Below are 6,000 nucleotides of genomic sequence, written 5' to 3'. Positions count from 1 at the left end.
GTATTTCAGCGACTGTAGCTCTGAATTTATTCAGAATTGGACAGGATATTCCCCAATTATTTCTCCAATAGAAAACCCTCGGGTATTTGTAAGAGGATAATAAACGACGTCGATACGACGACAATTCCGAAGTTAGAAGCGGAGTTAAAACGTGCCTGGGTTAACCTTGCCGATGATGAAACTTTCCGATTCAGTCCCCAAAAGGCTCAAGGAGGTTACTAAACGTCGGGAAATGCCTATATAGTATTAGGCAAGGAGTTGGTGAGTATTAACATATATTTTTTTTTATTTTTAAGCTTTCCATTGATTTTTTATGAATAACATCCTATTTTGAGAAATCACTTGCACCATTCTAACAAAAATATTGTTCAAAAATAAATATTCAAATAAAGGAAATTTTGAAGATTACAAAATCAAAGCTACTAATATTATGCTTTGAAATAAGAGCCGAATTATAATGAAAAAAGATTCAAGTTTTTATGATAAAAATGCAAAAATTTTACACATTTTAAGCATGAAAAAAGTGACAATTTTACAACTTTTACATGTGAAAATAACCAAGTTAAATTTTGATCAGAAAAGACCACCTTCGTGATCATGGCTGCTATACCTCAGTGGGTTGGTTTCCCCAAGACTGAACGTATGATAAAGAAATTCCTAATTTAAAACGCCAACTACTTTAGGTTTTAACCATAAAAGGGACTCTTAATTTTTTTCTCCACTAAAGACTTCAAACCCTATACAACAACCTATGTCTACATACATGCTCCTATTGTTTAAAAATCATCAAAATTGGAAAAAAAATGACAACCATCATTTAATAAATAAAATAGCAGACAAAACGTCTGGGTATAAGCATTGGGCTTCAAAACCTTTAGCAAAATATCTGGATGTTAACACAAAAGTCTCAAACTTTAAGAGATAAGATAGCAGGCAAAATATCTGGATGTTAACACAAAAGTCTCAAACTTCAAGAGATAAGATAGCAGGGCAAAATATTTGGATGTTAACACAAAAGTCTCAAACTTTAAGAGATAGAATAGCAGGCAAAATATCTGGATGTTAACACAAAAGTCTCAAACTTTAAGAGATAGAATAGCAGGCAAAATATCTGGATGTTGACACAAAAGTCTCAAACTTTAAGAGATAGAATAGCAGACAAAATATCTGGATGTTGACACAAAAGTCTCAAACTTTAAGAGATAAAATAGCAGGCAAAATATCTGGACGTTAACACAAAAGTCTCAAACTTTAAGAGATAAAATAGCAGGCAAAATATCTGGACGTTAACACAAAAGTCTCAAACTTTAAGAGATAAAATAGCAGGCAAAGTATCTGGACGTTAACACAAAAGTCTCAAACTTTAAGACATAAAATAGCAGGCAAAATATCTGGTAATAAGAAGCCGAACTTCCAAATCCTTATACAAATTAACCAATGGAAAAACTTTTATAAATTTTTGGTGGTTTAGGTTTTTTCATTTAGTTAATTTTATCACAAACATCACACCCACACTCAGCAAAGGAACTTTTTAAAATAGCATGACTATCTTTTCAGTTAACAATATTTAAAGATGAAAAAAATATAACTATAAAGAAATTACTTTGGAAAAAGGAATTGAAAAAAAGTATAAGAAACTTTGAAGTTAAATGGAAGTAAAATCATGTATGTAATGTTTTTAACAAGATTTTCATTTAAAATAACTTAATCAAAGATATCAAAAATGGTCGTATGTTTAGTTATTTTCTTCCGAATAAGACTTTACAATAATTTTCTATGAAAACAAACCTCTATGATGCATAAAAATCTTTTTGTCTAGAACTTACGACAATCAACCAAATGTTTTCTGATTTTGATCAAATGAGTTTCTACAGAAATATCCCAATATGATTTAGTCATTTTTATTTTTCCTGTCAACAAACACAAGCCCTCCAACAGGAGTATAATTTAAGCAAATCTGGATCCTAGGCTGTTAAAAAAAATTATTGTTTTTATAAAAAACTAAGGAAAAATACCATTTGGGTCTACACCTCCATAAGCATCAAGGTCCATCAACAGAGCTTTAATCTCACGAGATCGAAAAGCTAAACTAGTTAGTTTAGCCTCAGGAAAACAGGAATGAGGAGGTTCAAGTTTTTCATTACTCTGTTTACTGTCAAAAACATCAGCCAAAAGGGTTGCCTTTTCCTTTGGACAGTGAGTGACTGAGCCATCTGGTTTAAGTAAAGGAGGAACTGTTGCATCTACACCAAAGAGTGCAGATTTAAGGGTAGACCACCATTTATGTTCCTGAGTTGTACCAGAAAGTGTTTATTTTATGGTTAAATTGTACTCCTTTTCAGTTGAGGCATAAACTCTCTGAGCAAAAGCTCGAAGCTGAGTATAGTTGTTCCAGGTCAAATCTGATGTGTTACCCTTCCAAAGATGATAGGCCTCCTGTTTCTCCAAATAAGCACGTCTACAATCATCATTGAACCACAGTTTGTCCTTCACTCGGTACCTTAGCACACGAGAAGGGATACGCCTATCAATTATGTTGACTAGATTCTCATTCAAAGGGACAACAGGATCTACACTATTATATAATTGTGACCAATTCAAGCACAAAAGATCATGTAAAATCCCATTCCAGTCTGCTTGGGATTTCATATAAATTTTACAAGAATATGATATATCAGGGACAGGCTGCTCAGTCTTCACTAATAATGAAATCAAGGCATGATCAGATGTTCCGACTGGAGAACCAACATTACTAGTTATAACGCCAGGGGAGTCAGTGTATACGAGGTCCAAGCAATTACCAGACCTGTGAGTAGCTTCATTTATGATTTGCTCACAGCCTGATTCAGAGGCAAAGTCTAAAGCTCTTAAGCCATGGCGATCGGTAGGAGAGATAGAACTTAACCACTCCCTATGGTGAGCATTAAAATCACCAACAAAGACAAAAGAAGCCTTTCTATCATCTTCTTGTATCTTAGCCATAATGGTAAGAAGACAATCGAAGATAGAATCATCTATGTCTGGATTCCGGTAGATCGAACACAAATAAAAGTTGTTATGCCTGCCACAAACTTTTATTACCTGAATCTCATGACATCCACATTGATAGCAGGACTTATGAGAAGCAGGTACTCGGTCCTAATATACACCGCCATTCCCCTGGCCCTAGGGATAGCATCACGTTTCAACATTATTGGCTTCTTAAAACCAGTTATAAGGAGCTCAGATGAGTGCCTCATATTAGAAACCAAAGTTTCTGAGCACAAAAGAATATCATACTGTCTGGACGCAACTGTAAGGTCTTGGATATTTGCATGAAGACCACGAATATTGCAATACAGAAGACGACATTGACGAAATCTAGGACGTACTGGTCCCGGATTTCGCTCAATGTCTCCAGACAGCATAAGAATTAATAGAAATAAAAAAGAGACAGCATACTTAAAAACTAGTTGTTCCGACACGAATACTTTACCTCGAATTACCTCTTCGGAGGGTCCTTGGACCTCTCTCAATCTCGACCAAGATTTCCCGCGCTACCCCCCCTATCTCGCTCCCGATAGTTCCTACCCCCGCCGCCAGGATTAGGGCAGGTCACTGCTTTTCCCAGGTCAGGATCTCATTAAGTCCTTGGTCGTGAGATGCGAAATATCTCGCTCTCTCGCTTAAACTCTCGATCCTTTGGCGCGTTGTGATCCACGTGTTCCCAGTGTACGGACTTGTGTTTTTTCGCAGTGTACCTCCCAAGTGTTCCTGTGCGTTCACTTTTCAACCGTGTCCTTACCCGGTGTTTAATTCATTTCCTTAGTGCTTGTGTCGTGCGTTGTGTGCGTTATGGAACTGTATTCCTTGATTTTCTTCAAGAAATTGATAGCTGAAAGGAAAACTTTTTACAAGAAATCGTTCTTCCTCCCCTTATCCTCGGTGTTGCCGTGTAGGGGCAGCTTATGTTCCTCTTCAACCACGTGTCAGGACTACTGGTCCTGGAACGTAGTGCAGTGAGTGCACTTCGGCACTAAAAGGAAGAATACATCCAAGAGGCTCGTAGGAAGACAAGCCTCTCTTCGCCAACTTAATTCCCGATGCCTCGTCGAATAGAGATTCTTATACAGCCATCTTCCCCTACCCAGAGTAGGGGACAAGGTAAGTCAGTTGCGGGGAAGTGCCCATTGCTCTTCCCCAAGAATTTGAGTGGGTGCGGTATAGCACCAAGAGGAAGTGGGCGACGAAGGGTTTGCCTAAGAAGACTAGCGCCGGGCGTCCCGCCGGGCTGAGCTTCCCTACCACCCTCCCCTACCCAGAGTAGGAGACGAGGTTGGTTTATTGTGTAGAAGATAACTCTTAAGAAGTAGTTCGAGGTAAGTACTACTTTCGGGAGTGTGTGGGGAGATGGAGTCCTGGTGCAAGCAGGCCACGTCTCCTCTGATGACCCCATGTGGGGGAAAATGTCTCTAATTCTTCTCCAGTCTCTTAGCGTATTTTTCAGTCTCTTCTGCAGCCGAGGGCCTCGCCGAGAAGGAGCCTCCCAGGTCTGTCTTGCAGCGTCCCCCGGACCGACAACCCAGGGTTTTTTCTCACCACGAAGGCCATCCTCCAGACGCAGATATAACCCTCGCAGGGAGAAATGCGAGAAGGCCTCTTCAGGCAGGCGTAAGACCGCGAAGCCTCCGGTTCACCCTGCCAACGGGTGTAACCGAGCTTCTTTACGGGCAGCCTGGCCGAATCAGCACAGCTGGTTCGGCCCTCGGACTTAAAAGGAACGGTTCCCTCCGTCGGGTCAGCCCACGAGGATCCGCGTCCGCGTCCCCCAGCCCGCCCGCAGGTGTAAGCGGGCTTATTTACGGGCAGCCTGGCCGAATCAGCACAGCTGGTTCGGCCCTCGGACTTAAAAGGAACGGTTCCCTCCGTCGGGTCAGCCCACGGGGATCCGCGTCCGCGTCCCCCAGCCCGCCCGCAGGTGTAAGCGGGCTTATTTACGGGCAGCCTGGCCGAATCAGCGCAGCTGGTTCGGCCCTCGGACTTAAAAGGAACGGTTCCCTCCGTTGGGTCAGCCCACGAGGATCCGCGTCCGCGTCCCCCGGAGAGAATACACGAACAGTAGTCCTCGACGGTACGGCGTTGCCGGTTCTGACCCCGAACCTGGTGCGGAGCTCCCCGCCGGGGAAACCGGTACCACCGCAAGGGAGTGCCTGGGATTCCAGAACCGAAGCGACCGGGGAGTGCCCGGTGACCCGGCGACTCGAGATCAAGCGGTAGGAAGGACTCTGCAGGTAAGCGTAAGTCCCCGAAGCCTCCGGTTAACCCCGCCCAGCGGGGGAAACGCGCTGCTGGTCGGGCGGCCTGGCCGAACCAGCCCGGCTGGTGAGGCCTTGGGGTCAGAAGGAACGGTTCCCGCTGTCGGGCCAGCCCACGGGAACCGCATCCTCGGCACCCAGAGCCTTGGGCCGACGGGAGTCCTCGCTGAACCAGCGTTGCTTGCGGTAACCCAGGCCCCTGGTGCGGACGTCCCCGCAGGTGAAATCCAGGTCCTCGGATGACGGAGAAGAGCGCTCCCTGACGGAGGACTCCGTCTATAGGAGAGTGGTTAGCCTTTACAGAAGACATCACAGGTACCGGAACCTGCAGCTACGGATCTAGGTTCCGGGAAGTCAAGCCTTTTTGAGGATCATGCAGACTCCTTACAACCTAAGACGTCCCTAGCACTTCCTCTAACCCGAGGTCTGGTCCTAGAGCAGGGTTATGTCGGCAAGGTAGTGGCCAACACTGCCGGAGTCCCCCAACCTTTAAGGGGGGTCAGCAGGACATCCTTAGTCAAGGCGTTTTCAGACAGTAGAGCCTCTTCAGCCCCAGTCTGGTTCTCGCCAGCAGGAGCCTCCATGAGGGAGATAATGTCGAGGGACTTAGTAAACGTCCCCTCTTGGCTGGACTGGTGGGCTTACTCTTTGGGAGGTGTACAAGCCTCCTTTGACCCCGAGGACCCTGTCCAGCAAGGCCTTCAAC

The sequence above is a fragment of the Palaemon carinicauda genome, chromosome 20 (assembly GCF_036898095.1).
Source record: "Palaemon carinicauda isolate YSFRI2023 chromosome 20, ASM3689809v2, whole genome shotgun sequence".
Classification (NCBI taxonomy): domain Eukaryota; kingdom Metazoa; phylum Arthropoda; class Malacostraca; order Decapoda; family Palaemonidae; genus Palaemon; species Palaemon carinicauda.
Note: the sequence above shows the minus strand (reverse complement) of the source record.